At 35.3% G+C, this 22,173-nt stretch overlaps 1 long non-coding RNA gene across 1 annotated transcript; it reads left to right on the top strand.

Moving 5' to 3' along the window:
- Nucleotides 1-5,551: 5,551 nt before the first annotated feature.
- On the top strand, nucleotides 5,552-16,440 carry LOC149409069 (uncharacterized). Its single transcript, XR_016305277.1, has 3 exons — nucleotides 5,552-6,435; nucleotides 14,355-14,571; nucleotides 14,698-16,440. It is a non-coding gene; the product is annotated as an uncharacterized LOC149409069 (long non-coding RNA).
- The last annotated feature ends 5,733 nt before the right edge of the window (nucleotides 16,441-22,173 follow it).

Raw genomic sequence — 22,173 nt, 5'->3', positions numbered from 1 at the left:
AACTCCTGGAAATGTTTACAATAACTGAGACGTTTATGGGGTATCGAACCATTGAAATCGGGTGCTTGGAAGTTTTACAAGTTGTAAAGCGCACACACAAAAATGCAATGAAAAAAATTATAAACGCGATAGTATAAAAAAAGGACGGAAAAGCGAAGGAAAGTTACTGGCGGAATTTCAACTGTAGTGCAATTATTTATGATAGAAGGAGGGTGTCATGTTCGATAAAAATCGTACTAAAGAGAGGAGTGAGTGTTGGAAACAATGGAAATTAATCGTTATCAATTTAAGATGAAACGGACATATTGGTAAATCAATCTTGAATGAAAATCTCGCAAAAAAAATACACATTTTAGAAAAGTGCGGCGATCGAATGGAAGGTTAATACAGATATTTTGGACTGCTACGAAGGTCCTAGGGACGTGAAAATCGAGTATCAGAAGAAGACAGTAAAACTAAACATATATCGATAGATTAGATTCAGGAAAAGTAGACATTTTCATGATTATTAGGTTAGATATATATTAGAGTTACCCAATATTACGGAGGGATCGAAACAAGATAAAAGGTTGGCGGTCTCATGTATATTTTGAAGGGTAAACAATCGAAATCCGAACATGATTTTTATTTACGTTAAGGTAATAAACGATTAGAAAAGCGATTAACTTTACCGTGGACCTTATGGAAGTATTTAGATTAAGCAAAAGAGATTAAAATTAATAGGTTTAAAATTAAATTAAATTTACGAGTCTGGTACCAAAATTTTAAACGTAAACAGGTGTCCAGACATATAATTTATGTGAAATCTTGTAAGTGAGGGATGGAGGATGGGGCGGAGATTGGATCAGGCAATAAAAGTGACAGATATCCCAGAGTCAAATTAGGTATATCTCCCATAGAAGTGTGGAAAACTATATATTAATTAATAATAAATGAAGTATGAAATTTCCCAGGAGACCACACACATCGGGAAAAGTGAAGAAAAGATAAAAGGAAGGGTAAAGAACGGAGATAGGAAATGATCCATGTGGAGAAAAGCGATACAATTCGAATTTATCCGTGAAATTAATAAATACGACTTGGAAAATGAGTAATTATAAGAGTTATGAGAAATGACATAAGAATCAAGAAGAAATTGTGCAAGAAAACGTCGCGGATAAAAGAAAATCCAAGAAGATAAGGAAAAATTCAAATCTGCGGCATTAAGAGAGAAAGTACTGGTGAAAATGGAAAAGCCCATATAAGGGACAATAAAATTGAGTAGAATTCAGACGAATCGAAATTCAAAAATGCGTAGTAAAGATTTCAGCATGGATTTAAACAATTTCGCACGAGATGCATAAAATTGAGATCTATATATATGTTATTGAGGACGGACCTATCGCGAATTGAGAAAAAAAAGGAACGCAAAATCATGAGATTTTAACTACATTTTTGTATGAACAGAGGACAAAGGGAGCTTGGGCGATTAACACAGACTTACCCGATTCGGACCCTATCGACTTAGATTTGTGAGATAAAAACTAACTACCGCCCAGAGCCGGAAAGCAGAACATCTTATGGAAGGACAATCGATATTGATGGAAGGGGTGTTTGGATTTACGAGTTGATAGGAGATAGAATTAAGCATCAAGAGAAATTCAGATACGTCTTTTGGAACCTGAGAGGGGTATAAAAGATGGAACACATCAGTCAGGAGACAGTCGCGCCGAGGGTTTGAAAAGTTGTTACATGGCAGTACTACGTCTATTGGTAAAATTCTAGTGAAATAATCTAAGTGTTAAATTCTGAACAAGTCCCTGGACTTAGAAAGTTTTGTAAAAAGTCTTAAATTCAGTTTCTAAATTCTGAAAACCCCACCAGTGAAGTTTTGTTAAATCAGTTTAATTTGGTTAAACAGTGAAAATAAATATAATTTAAACTCAGTGCTTAAAAGTGTTAAGAGAAGTGCAAAAAGTGAATTGTGAATTAATTAAAAATTTAAAAATAATTATTTCATTCAAAGTGAAAACATTCAAATTAAATTTAAGAGTTTGTTATCGTTAATCTAAAGTGAACGTGATCGCGTATTGATATCTAAAAATAGATTATAATTTAACGTCAATTTGGTTAAAAAATAATAATAATAGTAATAAATACTTCATCTTAGGTTAAAAGAAACACAAAAACAAAAAAAAAGGATTCGATAATAATAAACGTTTAAATCTTTGTTCTAAAATTAACAGTTAGAAAAAAATTTAATTTATTAATAGTCGAGTAAATTAAAAGTTTGCACAATTTGGAATAAATTTTCTTATCAATTTATATAAAAAGAAATTTAGAATTAATAAATTGTTCAATTAAAATCCATCGTGCGTATAGCGACAGTGTTAAAAGTGTTTGTCGTTTTAACCGGAATTTTAATCATCAGTCTATCATTTCGAAAAAGAATTTGAAACAGCTATCATTCAAAAGCCTAAACTAGAAAGGTGTTATTAAATCAACGGGTTTTCTGAATTAGGATTTCGTTCGGAAGAAAAATTAAATATCAGCTAATTTATACGATTCAAGCGAGAATAAAATATTAAATAGGAATAAATAGTCGAAAAGATTTATTTTGAAATTAGTTGAAAAATACAATTAATTAGGTAGGATTTCTTCATCAAGGTTGTTGTGTACTACCCGACCGGAAATACCTTGACGTGGGTGAGTTTTCCTTTTATAAATAATTTTCAGGTCCCAGGAGACACAGAAGAGCTGTGAAGTGGAAGTATATCAATTGAATATTAAATTAAAACAACAAAACAAAGAATTACACATTAATATATGTATATTGTATATTTGTATATATATTTATAAATATAAAGTAAAATATTGTATATAAAGAATATATATATGAGTAATGTAATTATATATATGTATTTTATTTATTAATCGAAGCATCGAAATGGTAGCGATTTTTAATACCTACCCGAGGACATATCTATATTATTGAAAAAGAAAATATGTATTTATTAATATTCAAGACCATGTAGAATCATATACCTTATATTTATTTATTAATATATGTAATCTTAGTTAACATATTTTGATAATCGAGATATGTGTACTTATATATGTATATTTATTCTTCAATTAAACCTAGTAAATTTACTAAATTCGGGAAATGAAATAAATAGTTTAACTTCAATAAAGGATTTAAAAATATTTTAATAAATAGTGCGCAATAAAAGTAAAGAGGCACAAATGACTTCTAAGGAATTTTAAAATAAACAAATCTCACATTTAGGTTAGTGTGTCAGGAGATGTTTATATTATTTGTTTACAAAACAAAGGATCACTGGAGAATTGGGCCAACCGCATAGTTTGAAAACGACCTTGGCCATAATTAGTTAGTCACAAAGGATTTTATTAATTACCCGAAACAGCTGGAAGATGCGTGTTCTCAAATACTTATCAATCACAAACGACAATTGAGAAATCACGGGTTAGCCAGATTTATATCAAAAAATTACATGAAACATTTGAATACCATGAATTAGTTAGTCACAAAGGATTTTATTAATTACCCGAAACAGCTGGAAGATGCGTGTTCTCAAATACTTATCAATCACAAACGACAATTGAAAAATCACGGGTTAGCCAGATTTATATCAAAAAATTACATGAAACATTTGAATACCATTGATTAGATAATCGCACAGTTTTTATTAGTTACCTGAAACAGCTGGAAGCTGCGTGCTTACAAATACTTATCATTCACAATCGACAATTGAAAAATCACGGGTTAGCCAGATTTATATCGAATAATTATACGAAACATTTGAATTTTATTGATTGGGTGCTCATACAAAACCCCATCAGTTGCCTGAGATATTTGAGGGTCGAGTACTCTCTAATGTGGCAATCAACCACTTGAAACAATTGGAAAATCACGGGATAGGATGAACAAAAATTAATGTTGAACCCTGGAGGTAAAATTTAAAACAAATACAGTTCATCAATAGGAGGCAGTGGTCGCTCCTATAACAAGACCATTAACCAAATCCAATAGAGATGGCGATTCTCTTAAATAAAAACGTCAAAACCAAACAAACAAAAGCCTGGAGTTCGATAGCTCTCCAAAACAAACTATCAAATATGACCTTATTCTACTAGTATTTATTAGTATCACCTTATTAGTACGTATATATTCGGTTACCAGACCTAGAGCTTCGCAGAGTTCTTGGCGCGAGATCCGAGCTCGGGATGCGAGGTAGATAGCCTCGTATTGCGAGTTATAAACCTTTCCCAAACTGTATGTATACATATATTTATTCGTATGTACTGTTTACTGGAGAATGCGGACCTGCATACAGCTTGCATTTTAGGTCTTATAGACCACTATCGCATTTTCTCTTAAACGTGGAATGAGGATTCACGACCCGTAAGTCCACACCAACCGTGAGTATATGATTGTATATAGGACGAAACCGGTTCGCCCTAAGTAAATTGTAGTCCAAGGAGGGGTCGGAATTTGGGGGTATCGAGACCCGAGGGGAAACTTGAATGCAGTACATGATGACGTGGAAGGCTTTTTGGGACGCGATAACTTAGGTATCAATCAAAGAGCCGTGTCAAAGGATTGTGCAAATTTCTTGTTGACTCACGATCATCTCGTTTACTTGCAGTAGGATTTGGAGCCAAATTATGCCAGCAAATGGGCTATTCCGAGTTCGTCAAATATGCAATTAACTAATTACATTAACCTACTAAATCAATCTTTACATGTACCTTATAGCAGCAGAATCATAAAGGAGTGGCGCCAGACAGACACAAGAGTTTACCAAAATCAAATTTACTAACAATTAACCATTTGAGTTATATTTAATTACCTGTCCAAATAAACATGTATAATATCTTTTATCAGCGTTTAACTACGACTTTGTTAGGGTGCAGGGAATCAGAATAATTACATTAGGAAAGTTAGCTCATTCAGGGAATTCATTTAAGTCTAGGTTTGCAATGGAAAGACCAATTAAATTGTGAAACTCAACACCTCGATCAGAACCAAGGGGGTTACCACAAAAATGAAGGTAATTAAAATCCTATATCATAAATCAAAAAAATTACACAACGTTTGATGGAATTTAATTACAATATAAATACGGGTATATTTGCGTTCAAGATCGTAAATAACGTATTAATTAGTTGAGTACATATGTCTATGAAGATATATAGTACAAGAGAGCTTTAAGTAGCTTTCCGTAGGTATCAAAGAAAAGGGTCCAATTTTCATGGAGGCTTATGTGTTGTAGGGGAGGAATTTTCCATCCCTGCGAACACATATGCAAAGCCTTAGAGAAAAAAATTAAATATCGGTCATAGCCAAGAGAGAAGAAAATTTTATATTGTTTTAAACAAATAAAAAATAAAAGAAAATGGGGAAAAGGCGAAAACATTACACTCTTGAGCACTCAGAGACCTACTAATAAATGATATAGGGTGTTCTCTACCCGAATCGTCTACCTGCGTCAGGACAGCCCCTATCCCGGTGTTGGATGCGTCGCATGATATTGTGGAGAATCACTTATCAACCGTATAAACTAATTTTTAGGTGTGTTATCCCTAATGGCAGAGACTTGAACGGCGAAAAGACAACCACAGATTATTCCGATTCTAATAGCCGTTCTGACAAGTCATGTTATACGTTTGTCATTCTCCACATTAAAGCCTTTCGAGTTTAATCTAAAATTGTAATCTGTTAAAATAAAATTATCCTTCTGAAATATAATCGTATTTATTGGAGTCAAAATAAACATGGACGGTGACGTTATTTGCAGCACAGGTAAGCATTAAATACACGACATCATAACCTCCATAAATGGTGACAACCCGACGATTTCACGCGGTAGAATAGAAATTTAATATATTCTTGAATATTTCTCTCTTCGATAAATGACAATCAGACGATCAGAACGACTATTGGACCGGAATCCTGAGGAATTACACGGTGAGTTCATTCTTACAATTATTTTCAAAATTTTTAATTTACACTTTGTTCTTGAATATTAAATGCTCCTCAGTAAATATAAAATTATGAAGTATATACTTCCTGTGATTGTTACGACAATTTCAGATATACGAGAATGCAAAACCCCATACTGTGATTTTTAAAGACATCCTGATTTTCATGATTTATTTTCTCCAACTAATGATAAAAATGTCTCTTATTCTTTTAAGAATTAAGCTTGCGTAAAAATCTTTTTCAGTGAGAATTCCAAATCATCTCTACACGTGTGCATGCAGAGCAGCAATATAGAGTTCCAGCAACACGTTCCAACCACAGTGACGTACATCATTGCAGAAAATAGCAACCAAATCTCTTCATGCTAGCAGTACTTCATCCCCACGAGATTCTGCAAGCCACAGCAAGCAGCATAGAACGCCGTTGGAGACAAAAGAACCGATACAATCGTAAAGTTTTAAAATTTTCACTAATTTTAATTTTTAATTTTGAGTACCTACATGACTTTGCAAAATGTGTTATTACAACAATATGTTACAACTAAATCCTGGCAAATTTTAAATGGGAACAATTAATCAGCAATTCTATAATTGGATAAACTACCCACATTTATAAAAATATATTAGACTCTTTTCTATATTAGTTTCAAAAAAATTACATAGATGATTCCTTTAAAAAAGTAAATTCCATTGATTTTTTAAAAAAAATATCCATCTGCATATTTGCCAAATTTCCACACATTTGCTAATCTCGAACTAAATGCGAAATGACCACACCTGTCAGCCAAGACAGTAACCTCGATAAATTCTTCTCCGAACAAACCTCCGGAACGAGTTCAATGTGTAATCAACAAAGTAACAACATGGAAGCTACCAACACAAATCAAGACCTCCACCATGTCTCAGTAAGGCTTCCACCTTGCTGGAAGGACAACATTTCATTATGGTTTGTGCAGACAGAGGCTCAATTTGCAAATTCACGAATAAAAGACGACTTTACAAAATACAATATCATCGTCGCAGCCCTAGATTCGCAAATTCTACAAAGCGTGAGTGACATTGTCACGAAGCCGCCAACAGCTGAAAAATATGCAACTCTCAAGACAGCACTTATTGATCGTCTCCAAGATTCAGCGGAGAAGCGTCTGACACGTCTTCTCACAGGGATTCAGCTAGAAGATAGGAAGCCCACAGAACTCCTACGTCATATGCTTGAATTGGCCGGACCCGCTTTAGCGGAAAGTGAAATAGTGCGAACATTATGGATGCAGCGCCTACCACAACACGCGCAAGCAATACTCTCAGCACTCTCGGAAAATAATATCTACCAACTAGCGTCAGCAGCAGATAAAATAATTGACATATAACAAACAACTGAATGCAGTGCGGTGGATCACAAGAATTGGCAGAGTTCATCAAGAGTGGAACCAACCGAAACATCCATATTGCTACAACTCCAGAAACAAGTTTCAGCTCTCACACACGAAGTATCCAAGTTAAAACTTACCCAGACGAATCGCTCTACAGATTTCCGAGGAAGAAGAACTAAAAGTCCTCGTAGGAACTTCTCATATCATAATGCACCACAACATAACTACACAAGAAAAAGCAGGTCTAGGTCTAGTGATAGACCAGCTGAGAAGAACAATGATTTTTGCTATTACCACATGCGATTTGGGGAAAAGGCTCACAAGTGCTATCAACCGTGCTCTTTTACTAAAAAAACTTCGGGAAACGACAGCGGAACCTCGCAGTAGAGACATGTGAGATTCCCAACAACAAAACTTGTCGTCTCTTCGTGTATGACTTGCAAACACGACAGAAATTCCTTCTGGATACTGGTGCAGATGTGTCTGTCATACCGAGAAATCCATCTTATAACAAGAACAGTTGAACAAACTGAAGAACTAGCGTCATTGATCCCTTCGGCACCGGTGCGTAGTCGGGATACACGCCAAACGCGCGCCCAACATTTGTACACAGTTGACACTTGTCACATGAGAACGGGTCGCTTCTACGATTCGTTCTTAAGTTCAACAGCTCGGCTGTGGAACGAACTGCCGGCCTCTGTGTTTCCTCCCTCCTACAACATGGGACTCTTCAAGACCCATGTTCACTCCTTCCTCTCCACAAAAAGACCCTCCACACAGCATCCCCAAAGATGACATAGGCCCTGAGGGAAATTATTTTCTTCAGGGCCTCCTGTGTGGAGTAAATATAAAAAAAAAAAAAAAAAAGTTTAACTTCTGACAATTATCCCACTACGCTGTATGGAGCGAATGGAAATCCTATTAAAACCTATGGTACAAGGACCGTCGAACTCAATTTTGGCCTACGACGGGCATTAAAATGGCGATTCATTGTTGCCGATGTTTCAAGACCGATACTAGGCGCAGATTTTCTACACAATTACAACTTAACGGTTAACCTCAAAAAAGCAATTATCGCAGACCAGTCTACAGGTTTACTAATCAAGGGAACAACTTACAAAGGACCAACTTCTGGAGTCTCTACCATTTCTACATCACAAAAATATCGGGACATCCTGAACAAATATCCTAACTTAACAAGACCTAATATGAAAATTCCTGATAAACAAAAACATACAGTAACCCATTGTATAGAGACGAAGGGACCTCCTGTCACTGAGCGTGCTCGTAGGCTGGCACCAGCTCTACTAGAAGCAGCCAAAAAGGAATTCAAATTCTTGATGGAGCAGGGGATTTGCAGGCCATCAAAAAGTAATTGGGCCAGCCCCTTGCACATGGTCAAGAAGCCAAATGGTGAATGGCGTCCGTGCGGGGACTACCGCAGATTAAACGCAAAAACAATCGTAGACAAATATCCTATATCTCAACTGCAGGATTTCGCACACAAATTATCAGACGCTACGATATTCAGCACCATAGACATGACGCGTGCCTACCACCAGATACCAGTGGAACCAGCGGACATACCAAAGACAGCGATCATTACCCCATTTGGGTTATTTGAATTTACACGTATGCAATTCGGACTAACTAATGCAGCACAAAGCTTCCAGCGATTTATGCATGCTGTAACCAAAGACTTAGATTTTTGTTTCGTATATTTGGACGACATATTAATCGCTTCCAAAAACGAAGAAGAACACAAAAAACATCTAGACTTACTGCTAAATCGTCTTGCCGAATATGATCTGGTAATTAATATAAACAAGTGCCAATTTGGTGTGCATACAGTTAACTTCTTGGGTCACACAATCACCCAAAAAGGAATGTCGCCAATTAAAGAAAAAGTAACAGCAGTCACAGAGTTTCCAACACCAAAAACAGCAAAAGACTTACGAAGATTTTTGGGAATGCTAAATTACTATCGCCGATTCCTTCCAAATTCTATCAACACACAGACTAAGCTATTCAACAGCATCAGCGGTTACAAAAAGAACGACAAAAGGATACTTACATGGAATCAAGAACTGACAGAAGCGTTTGAGGAAAGTAAACAGCAATTAGCAAATGCAGCTTTACTCGCGCACCCAATCCCATCAGCAAGAATTTCTATAATGGTCGACGCTAGCGACATAGCCATGGGAGCCTCACTACAACAATTCAACGACAACTCTTGGGAACCTCTAGGATTTTTCTCGAAAAAATTTACACCTGCTCAGAAGAAGTACAGCACTTTTGATCGAGAACTTACCGCCATTTACGAAACTGTAAAATATTTCCGGAACCACATTGAAGGTAGAAATTTCACAATATATACGGACCATAAACCAATTACCTTCGCCTTTAATAAGAAGCGAGCCTCTAGCTCACCACGTCAAGAAAGGCAGCTTGATTATATAGCGCAATTTTCAACAGACATTAGACATGTTTCCGGAGAGCATAACGTAGTAGCTGACGCACTATCTCGAATAGAGGAGATTAATAGTCCTACTTCTATCGACTTTAGGCAGATGGGAATAGCGCAGTGTCAAGACGACGAACTTATGAAGGCAAAAGATGACACCGCCCTCGCCTTACGTCAAATGGTGATACCTGGCACCGAAACTTCAATATGGTGTGACATATCAACAGGTCACATCAGACCATTTGTACCGGCTTGCATGCGAAAACAAGTCATTGAAAGTGTACATAATATTTGCCACCCTGGCATCCTGGGAACAACAAAAACAATTAAACAAAGATTTGTATGGAATAACATGGCTAAAGACATAAAAAACTTTGTCAAGCAATGTGTAGCCTGTCAAAAAGCCAAGGTCTCCCGACATACTGTTGCACCATTAGCAACGTATATATTACCTGAGGATCGATTCCGAAATATACATATCGATCTAGTTGGACCTCTCCCAATATGTAACGAGTACCAGTACATACTGACAATGGTCGACAGATTTACCCGATGGCCTGAGGCAATTCCTCTAAAAAATATGACAGCAGAAACGGTCGCCACGGCATTGACGACCCATTGGATTGCCCGTCATGGAACTCCTGACAGCATAGTAACCGACCAGGGGCGTCAATTTGAAAGTTGCCTCTTCAAAAAACTTACAGAGAAGTTTGGCATCAAGCACCAGAGAACAACTGCGTATCACCCACAAGCCAACGGTATGATTGAGAGATGGCACCGTACGTTAAAATCATCTCTTATGGCATGTGGAGACCAGAATTGGGTTGAAAATCTACCACTCATTTTACTTGGCCTTAGAGCAACAGTACGTGAGGATTTAAAGTGTTCACCAGCAGAACTAACTTACGGTAGAACTTAAAAATTACCGTGCGACTTCTTCGCAGCAACTCCACGCGAGGAACCAGATACGTATATAGGACGACTCCAGCGGAAGTTCGAAAACATCAAATCAACTCCTGCCAGCGTCCACGGTACAAGAAAATTTTTTGTTCATAAGGACCTACCTACCTCTACACATGTGTTCCTTAGAACCGATGGGGGAAGAAAGCCACTTCAGAACCCCTACGAAGGCCCATTCAAAGTTGAAGAGCGTAGTGAAAAAACATTCGTCATTACCGTTAAAGGACAACCGAAACGCGTCTCGATAGACCGACTAAAACCCGCCTTTATACCAGTAGAGGATAATGTACCTATTTCAACATCTGTCCAGGAACCACTCCCAGAAAACATTACAAGAACAAGATCTGGTCGCAAAGTTCATTTTCCTGATAGATACCAATCAGTACGCAAATGAATGGAACTATGGCAATACAAATTCATTTCCTTATTAACATTCATACAAACTCATATCAAGTATAAGTTGATTCATACAAAACAAAATTTTATAGTAATCTATATAAAATACATAACCAAACTCATGGGAATTTCAAAGTATATATATATTTTAAATTTACTGAGCAATAATACTAAAAGTCTACAAAAACTTGATGAAATTTTGAGCTTTAGTATTCAAACTATCATAATTCTTGTAACAAATGAAAATTTTTCATTCTTAAAATCATGTAAATAACATGTAACTAGTTTTAAGTAAACTTTAAAATCGTATATTACACGATACAACATCAATGTCTAAGATATTATCTTACAACCAGATAAGTAGCGAACACTTTAATATGTTTTACAATAAATGTACCAAGCATAATATATCACGCATTAATAAAACATATGTCTTACCATTATATCTTACCATAACATATATCATGTACTTAGGATAACTTATATATATAAAACGGACTTAATATTTAACATTTATCATGTAAACCATATACCAGATATTAAGGCCGAGTGTAGTTTTTTATTAATTTAAAATAATGATAATATTATTAAACAAATCGATAATGATAGTGTTTTCAACAAGTAAAAATTTTTTTATACATTTTTTAAATTAACATAGGCTTAGTAATTATCAAAATCAAATCGAAAATATGACCTTTTTCAGACCGTAATACGTGCGTTTTAAAAAATACTATTAAAGGCTTAATATCGTCAAAAAATACATGAAGGGGTTTTCTTTAAACGTACGAAAAAAAAAACTAAAAAATAAATAAAATAGGTTTGTAGTTTAATTTTTTCATAAACACTAATTGTTCTTGTTTTTAAAATGCAGATTATAAAACTTTGGATACGTTTATTTAACAAAACTAAACGATAAATTATTGGTATTATATTTTTCCATTTTTTAAAGTTAATTTAATATTTTTTATATTATAATTTAAGAAAGAAAACTTAGATTTTTAAATTACTTTTAAAGTAGGCCGTCTAGTGGCGCCTATTTGAAAATTTTAACACGGTAGAACATCGAACTAAAAGCTTCTTTTAAATATCCCAACAGATGGCGCTATCATGGTCGGAGTCTTGGTTATTGTTTATTTTTCAAACCGATTATATTATTAAGTTATTATTTATTAAATTATATGATAATTGTTAAAATATATATTTTAACAATTATATAAATATATATTATAATTAAAATATATTAAAATATTATTATTATTAAATTATATGATATTATACCATATTTTTAAAAATTAAATATTAATAATATGATAATATTTTGTAATCCTACATGTATTTAAAATGACTGACTTTTACATTTATATATATAAATTTTTTGATAGATCTAATACGCCTAAATTTTTTATAAGAGAGCTAGGTATAATGCCAGTAGCCGAAATTACAAATGGTAATATTTTTATAGTCTGAGAATGTCAAATTCTTTTGAACTCATTTCCTAAATCTGTGTATTTTATTATTTTTTCAAAAACAGATTTTTCGATATTACAGGAATTTGTTTTTTTTATATCAAGGTACTAAATAAGTACAAAAAGAAAAAGAGAAAAAAATCTAACCTATTAGGTGTGTGAGTTTGTGTTACTACTAACTAACTAACCATCACGCCGTTTCCCCGCAGGGGTAGGCAGAGAGGACGGACCGCCAAACAACTCGGTCTTGGCACACACTCCTTGCCTCATTCACATTCATACATCGTCTCATACATACTCTTCTATTATTCTGACTCTTGACATGGCCCGACTTGAGTATCGAGTTTGTGTTAGCATGAGTTATGCTATTCTGTACATTATACTGTAAAACTCTCGACTCGAAGTTTGCGGGATCGAATCCCGAAGTGGGCAAGTAAATTTTATTTGGTTAATTTGTGTTATTCACAATTAATGAATTAATATACGTATGGTATATTCGCGGTACGTTCCATAGTGAAAGATACTCTCAGTATCGCCTGGTGTAAGACCACCATTCAGAATTGAAACGTTGCTTGAAATGGCTTTAGCCGTGTTTGGTGACCAAATCTGAATAGCCAGGTAGATTCACTTATTCAATAAATAATACCCGTTCTACGGTCTAAATTTAAATAATGATTTTTGGTCTTTCATCAGGGCGATACTGACAGTATCTAATGCTCTGAAAAATGCCGCAAATATAATACTTATGTGCATGTTCGTTTCAAGAGACAGAAGGTCAGCGGTCCTATATCGATTTATTATTGTTTTTGTAAATTATTCTCAAAAAACATGAATGAAAAGACCAAACACAAATAACCTGACTGCCATATGTTGTGGTTAGAGTATTTTGAAGCGAGCAAGCGTAATTACTAGTGCCACGTAATTATGGTGCACGTGTGAGTCAACGCTCATAAAGGCAACTCAAACAAACCTCATCTGGGTATATGGGTATTGGTTTTCAAGTTACAACATAAATATGTTTTGTAAAAAAAATAATGCTCAGTGACGGATTACATTGAGGTGAGACAACAGGGGTTGTTGCTTTTCATCTTCATAATATTACGTTGTGACTAGACTTGTGCTTTGCTTATTTGGTACACATTAGTTTTTTTAAATATTTTATTATAAAAGTGATTCAGTGCAGTGCAGTGCAGCGCCTTTACTTTCTTTATATATATAATGACGAAACGGAAAATTACGGGAAAAAAATCAAAGAGGAGTAAATCTTTGCAAGCAGCAAGGTATGTTTTTATGTCTTAGTCCAGTCCTGTTAATTTGAGAGGCGGATATGTGGACCGCTGCCCCGGGAACCATTCATTGGATAACCGACACCTCTGTCATAGGTAAGCCTAAGAGGTTACCTATGACAGCTACTTTTGATGACTTAGCAGAGGTGCCCGGGTTCAATTGTCTGGAACTTGGCGGCGGATGCGTCTTTTCACCCACTGTATGTCGGGGTCGGATTTGGAGACACTGGTTGAGGGAGATCTTTTTACCTCTCCTGCGGGACTCTCTCGACCCATCGCCTTGCACCGTAGTGGGAAGGGTGAATAAACATCTGTCACACCAGAACACATGACAGTTGATCACCCGACAGTTGGCCCCCCGAAACTTTTGTACTTATGCGTTGGTAATAGAATTTTCGTACATATTCACAATAAATATTTTTTTCAGGAATAATGCGTATTCGAAGAAACGACGAATTGAAGAACTGAATATTACTGAAGATGTGAATTTGGATATCCCTGTGTTCGATGTGAATTTTGACGTAGATTCACCTAAGTCGTACGAAATCGAACCTCAGTGGAAAGTTGGTTTGTCAAAAACGTATGCGAAAACTTCAAAACTGGCAGGCCATCAATCATCAATAAGCGTGGCAAGCACCCCTGTGGTAAATAATTACTCATTTTCATGACGCTTCATAAACATGCATTATTTCAGAATGTTTTCACACTGACAAATTATTTAGCTGGTTACTCCACAAAAGAATATTATTAATATTTAACATGTTTTACAGCAGATTGGTGACAACATTACTCCTGATGGCAACTTTGCTCCTGAAAACCTACCACCACTACTCATTGAGAAGAGCACTGAAGAAGTTTGCGGTCACATTCCTTGCGGTAGACGGGTTGTGGACATCAATTTCTTTTGTCGTCAAATGGAGGAAATATGTTTGCACCCGATGACATGTACAGGAGGAAAGTTCGTTCTGGTGAGAGAAACGCGGGATGGACTTTTATCGAAATTGAGATACGAATGTATGTTTTGTGAAAAGGTATCCATTGTGTATTCAGAACCTCCGAAAACGACAATCAACACCTCTCTTGTTTGGGGGGCTTTAAACATTGGTGTCGGACATGAGCAAGCAGAGGAGCTTTTGTGTACAATGGATATTCCGTTCATGTGCCCTGCAACATTTAGAAGACACGAGAGGTTGGTTGCTATGTCATGGAAGACCCATTTAGCTGAACAAATGTCAAGCAACATACGACAAGAGGCGCAGCTAGCTCGTGACAATGGAGACTTCGATGAAGGACATCCATTTATAACAGCAATTGTTGACGGAGGTTGGTCCAAGAGAAGTTACGGACATAGTTTCTCTGCAAAGTCAGGAGTGGCCTGTATTATCGGGAGACGGACGGGGAAGCTTCTATATCTCGGTATTAAAAATAAGTACTGCCACAAATGTGCGATAGCACGTGAAAATACGCGCCCACATGAGTGCAGTATTAACTATTCCGGTCCATCAACAGGAATGGAACAAACTATAATAGTTGAGGGCCTTAAATTTATTTTTCAGAAATTCAATGTTTGGACCAAATTTTTAATTGGGGATGGTGACTCCAGTGTTTATGCAAGGGTGCGAGAAATGGCCCCATTTGGATACAAGATACAAAAACTCGAATGTGCAAATCACGTTGTCAAGTGCTATACGAGCAAATTGTATAAAATGACAATGGACACGAAGTATGATGCCAGCAGTCGTAGTATTAAGAAGGGAAATTAAAAGACTGAAAAGTGCTGCACGTGGTGCTATAATGCAGGCTAATGGCAATTTGGACCAGTTGCGAAATGACCTCAAAAATGGTCCTGACCATGTTTTTGGAAGTCACACAAAATGTCGTGCTCAATACTGCAAACACATTGGTGGTGATGCAATCAATTATGTACCCTTTTTAGAGAAATCGCATTTGCTGTCAGATTTACGCATCCAACTGGATGCTGTTGTCCGTAAAGCGGATAGACTTACGAAAAATGTCACTACGAACTTAGCTGAGAATTTTATGTCACTTGTCAGTAAGTTTGTAGGTGGCAAAAGTATAGATTTTTCTAAAGGTACAAGTTACGAGGGTCGATGTTACGGTGCAGGCTTGAGTCACACCTTGGGATCAGCTCACATCACTGACTTGCACAAGACGATCACGGGGAAGTCACCTGGTCAAACGACCAAGCGTGTGGTAGCGAGGCGACTCAAACGTCGTTGTTTGGCTAGACGCTTGGTATTCACTAACCCGTATAAAACTAGAAAATCACTCGTCAGTAGAGGACCGGACTGTGAATATGGACCCGAAGCGGCAGAACCTGACCTTTCCTCTGAGGAGTTAAATGAAAAGATGACTTGCATCATGGATATGCTGAGTCATCAAATTTCCTCTGAAGCAGATACCACCAAACTGCAAATATTGACAATCGGTCAAGCAGACAATCCTCTCTGGATGGAGGCGAGGCATAAACGGCTCACAGCTTCGAAGTTTGGCGTTATATATAAATTAAGAAATTCTACACCCCGACACAATACTGTCAAGAATTTGCTTCTGAGGAGAGACCTCATGACCAAAGCCATAATCTATGGCAGAATCAAAGAAAAGACTGCGATTGACTTGTACGAGGAAAGATACAAGGTAAAAGTGTCGCCATGTGGTATTTTTGTGAGAAAGGAATGGCCATACTTGGGGGCAAGTCCAGATGGATTGGTTGGAGAAAATGGTATAGTGGAAGTAAAATGTCTGCCCTCAATCGGAAACAAAACTATTTTTGACGCAGCTCTGGAAGATAATATCTTCGTTGCCGTGCAGAATGGAATACTTGCGTTGAAGAAGTCACATAATTATTCATTTCAAGTTCAAGGACAATTATTCATTACAAGAAAGGACTTCTGTGACATTATAATTTATTCTGAAAGTGGAGTAGAAGTAATAAGAATATATCCTGACAATGAATTTGAGCTAAAAGTGTTACCACGCCTGACAAAGTTTTTCAACGAATCACTTTTGCCAGAGTTAGCGGATAGCCGAATTCAACGCGGTATGAAAATTAGAGAACCGGACCATGTTGTCAATGCTCTACAAGCCAAAGTTTTAAAAGCCAAAAATGTAGTTTAGTAGTGTTTTACAGTATAATTGGCGTATAAATCTGTGTTGCGTCGGTTGTGTATTGATGTTTGATCTATTTGTTTGTGTTAGTGTGTTTGTATTTTGTATTTTTACGGTTCGCTAAAACTTCTCCTATACTTGCGAACAAGTTCACATGATTTGCTACAGTTTCTGTACTTGTATTGGTATCTAATTTATTAATTTAATATTTAGATGTTCAATAGTATTTTTCTGTTTGTATTTTTGTGTGTATGTAACTTCTTTTAATATTTTCCATATTTACTTTGGGTTATTTTTTTTCAAGTTTTTCTTTATAGTACAATTCTTTAGCTATTCTAATAGTGAATATGTTTCTATATCTTTTATAGTAATTAAGTTGTTCCATGCAGGGCCGGATTAAGCATGTCGGAGCCTCTAGGCAATGCACGTCTCGGGGCCCCTTCATCCTTTTTTAACTTCAAAAAAAAAAAATTTCTTCCACAACGTAATTATATTCATATTTAATTTGTTTTTTATACTACATTACGAAGGTATGCCTATAATTGTAAGATGAAGTACTTGAACTATACATCTATGGATATTATTATGGATACGGCACTGGTTCCATGTCGTACGGTGTATTTTTAATTTGTTTATGAATTTTGTCTTGTTTTCCTATGTTATCCATAACATTGTATTAAATTTATCCCAGGATTTTTCGACATTCTTATTTGTGCTATAATAGCACCGTTACTTTCTACTAATATTGTTCTATGCTATAACAGCACTATTATTGTTAATTTTTGTTATCTTTTCATTACCTTGTATACTCGTATACTGCATATTCTTTATTAAACATTATTTTATCAATATTTTGTAAGGAGCACTGTAGGATTATTTTTAATTTTGTCATAGTTTTAAGCGCACTTGAAATGAAATAACACAAAACTGCGATATACAAATATTACCTTATTATTAAATTGTTAAAGCAAACCATTTCTCATTAGTCATTACACACGACGGCATTTTGGCACTTTTTATGCATTTTACTTAGTTGTAGCAGTATAGTTGAATACATAAAATATTGTTGAACTAATCTCTCGCTGACATCGGATTAGCGGGTACAAATTCTCATTTTATGAAAATATTATAAAATAAAAATAAATAATAGTGGTTCAAGATTTGAAGACAAGATAAAGTATTATATATTATAATATGTAATGTAACATTATATATTTTAACATATAATTTAATGTTTAAATGTTCTAAAAAAATAAAAATAAAATATAAATATATATATATATATACATCATCATACACCCGTCATCTCCTTCGAGGTCCACAATACCAGTCCAACCAGTCAGTGATTGGTTTATTTATGCCGTGACGCTTCGAGTCCTTTGACTCGGGCGCATTTACCGACAACAATCGGAAGTCGGGCGAAGCGAAGCGAAGTTGCCCGAAGCGAAGCGAAGTTCGTGCCCACACTATCGTATTCGGTCAACTTCGATCAACTTCGCGAGTAGTGTAGCTGTAGTAGTGTAATTTATAAACACATTGAAACGAAAGGAACGAAGCAACCGCAAGCAGCGTTATGCGTTGTTTGCGGTTCCTTCATTCCTTTCTCAAAGACAAATACATAGCACTATCTTTTTTTATGTCAAAACAAATATGGGATGCTAGGAAGAGGAATATGGGAAAATACCTGGCTATACAGATTCGGTCACCTAATACGGCTAAAGCCGTTTCAGGCCACATTCCGATTCTTTTTTTAAAATATATTACTTTGAAAAAGTTTATTTGTATTTATTTTTGTTCCATTTCCATAGTCCTCAATAAGTTTTATACCTGTTCTGAGGTCTACATACTACAAACTGAAACATTCGGTCGGAGCCGCAATGTTTTTTTTATTTCTGTGGGCCTTAGAAAACAATAATGTTATTTATAACGGTTTTGTTGACCGAGGTAGAACGAACACAGGTTCTCTGTTTTTTGACCAGATGTAGGTATATTTTTTACAATGCCGGCCGGCGTAGTCCGGGTGGTAAGGCTTTGGACTCCCATTCCGAAGGTCGCGGGTTCGAACCCTGTGTACGCAAATAAATTTTATTTGATTGATTTGTGTTATTTCACAATTGATTAATTAAAATAATAAATACTATATATGCGGCACGTTCCAGAGTAGAAGATACTCCCAGTATCGCCTTGGTGTAAGACCACCATTCAGAATTGAAACGTTTCTCCAAATGGCTTTAGCCGTGTTTAGTGACTAGATCTAAATGGCCAGGTACTTCCCCACCTTCCTCTTCCCCATCTCCTTCCCTTACCCACTTACCTTCAGCCATACAACATACCCCAATCGGGGATGCCATAGTCTCACTGGCTCCAGACCGGAGCAGTTGGGACTCTTGTGAGCTATTCACTATAAAAATACTATGTAAAACCAAATGCCAAAATGTTTTTAATAGAGATATACATAATTAAGAAATTGGCACATACATCATCATACTTGTCATAATATGGAAAATCAGGACTAAAGATATATGAAGAAATAATAATAATATAAAATTAAATGTCAGGCTTTCTGTAAAAATATTAAAATACATACAATTAAATTAAATGTTACCTTGTATATATTCGTTTAAATTCTAACGTAGTATAAACTAATTAAATAAATAATACAAAAAAAATAGTGCCATCTGGTAACTGAAATTCATAACTTTTATAACGAAGATTTACATTACCGCCATCTTACTGTTTTCAGGCAAACGTTTTTAAAATAAATTCTAGTTAGAAAAAATATTGTTTTGGAAATGAACAACAGAGTTCGTGTGTGTCGAAAATAGTTGATTTTGTCATGTCTACAATCGGTCTTAATGTATACCTATATAATAAACATATCCAAGTTCAAAACCATTCCGCTATACACATTGAAGTTTCATATATTAAAAAAAAAAAATTTTTTAAGCATTTTTATGTAAATCTTGTTATGCAAAAATTTTACATGTACTTTTAAGGGGACGGTATCAAATCTCGACTTCAGTACAGTTAGGTATTATTGCTACTTGTAAATGAATCGGTCGGCCGCCAGAACACCTGCGTCTTTTGAGTAGATAGGGGGATGATTGACACGGTTTTGATAAAATACGAAATAAAAATACACATGCTTTATAAAATTTATATTTATTTACTAAATAATGGATACAACTTGACAGAATAAAAATCATACTAGCAAAATAATGGATATACAGTCACATCTTTTACGCCCTGGACCTTTTTTGACGTCTCAGTTTTTTACATAGAATCTAATCGGGTTTTGACTTGGAAAAGATTTTTGGTTCATAAATTTGATTGTATGGTTTGTGTAATGACAATAACTGTTTTTTTTTAAATATAATATTACCAGAAAGCAATGGGTATGAAAAAAGGGAAAACGTAAAATTAAGTTACGACAAATATTTTTTGATTATATATTTAGTGCGATAGAAATGGAAAAAAGTTTATTTGTAAATCATGAATGTAATTTGAAAATTGATTTCAATGTTTTTTTCGTACTCGGGAAAGAATATATTTTACAATATTAACTTAGATATACAAAAAAGTAGAATGAAGTACATAAACTAAGAAAAAAACACAGTCTATGGAAGATATAAAGAAGTTGATAAAAATTGATATAAAATTATCTAAATGTCTTGGTTAAAAAAACTTTTTTCATGTTTTTAGCATAATATCCTCGAAAAGTGCCAAAACTTTGGCTTTCTTTGTGGTTAAAGCTATTAAAAAGTTTTTTGTACATTGTATAAATTACACTATAATTCTTACTATGCATATTACCGGTAAAATATTATTTTATATTTATTTTCTCTCTCTCTCATATATATATTTATATATTTTTTTTTAAATAATTTATTTATAATACTACTACCCGGAATTAGCCATCAACGAAATTCAGTGCATTTATCAATGGATCTGATAGACATTGTTCCCAATCTTAGCGACAGTTTGAAAGGAATCGGTAGAATCGTTGAAAACACCTTCACGCTAGTCTCGCAAAGTCTATCTCCAAACTCCGTAATCCAGATTTTGCACCAAATCGGCAGAAAACTCAATAAATTCAAGCTGGATGCTGAAGTTATGACGTTAGATCCGAGTTCAATGCAGATCCAAACTCCTTAATCCCGATTTTGAACCAAATCAGTAGAAAACTCGAGAAATTCAAAATGGATGCCAACATTATGTTTTTTGACGTTAGATCCGAGTTCAATGCACATCCAAACTCCCTAATCCCGATTTTGAACTAAATCGGCAGAGAACTGAAGAAATCCAAGATGGATGCTGAAATTATGCATTTTGACATTAGATCCGAGTTCAATGCACATCTAAACTCCCTAATCCCGATTTTGAACTAAATCGGTAGAGAACTGAAGAAATCCAAGATGGATGCTGAAATTATGCATTTTGACATTAGATCCGAGTTCAGTGCACATCAAAACTCCCTAATCCCGATTTTGAACTAAATCGGTAGAGAACTGGAGAAATTTATGATTGATGCCGAAATAATGCATTTTGAAATTAGATCCGAGTTCAAGCCACCACCTACTCCTTTTTACCGACTTCGATAGAAGTCGGTAAAAATTTGTAGAAAACGTGTCCATCGGAATGATGTATTTTGACAAACCTTATTCTTCTTTTCCTCCAGTGGAGCGGTCTCTTTCGGCGCTGTACGCGCGAGTCCCTTTATTATTTCCCATTTATGTGCCCCTTTATTATTTACGTATTGGTACCTGAAAAAGGTAAAAAAAAGTTGAGACCGTAAAACAAGTTTCAAATTATATATTACAAAATAATATTTTATTTCCACTTACCCCTTGGCTATAGCACCAATCTCCTCTGGATTCCTATTAGAAATTTGAAAGTTGGCCGAGGACTGGAGAATAAACAAAATAAGCGTGCTCTCACTTCCAAATTCACCTCGAGACTGACAGTGACTAGCGGTGTTCGGTCAAGCCATGGACAATGATTTCATCCATAGGATTTTGTATGACGGAAAATAATTGAAATATTCGGGAAGTTTAATTGAATCACAACAAAAATCCATATATGTTAAAGTGTTTTTTATTTATTTAAAATGACCTGTA

The sequence above is a fragment of the Hesperophylax consimilis genome, unplaced genomic scaffold (assembly GCF_061612785.1).
Source record: "Hesperophylax consimilis isolate HC1 unplaced genomic scaffold, BYU_Hcon_1.0 scaffold_37, whole genome shotgun sequence".
In the NCBI taxonomy this organism is placed as follows: domain Eukaryota; kingdom Metazoa; phylum Arthropoda; class Insecta; order Trichoptera; family Limnephilidae; genus Hesperophylax; species Hesperophylax consimilis.
The sequence above is the reverse complement of the archived record's forward strand: the minus strand, read 5'-3'. Positions and strand labels throughout refer to the sequence as shown.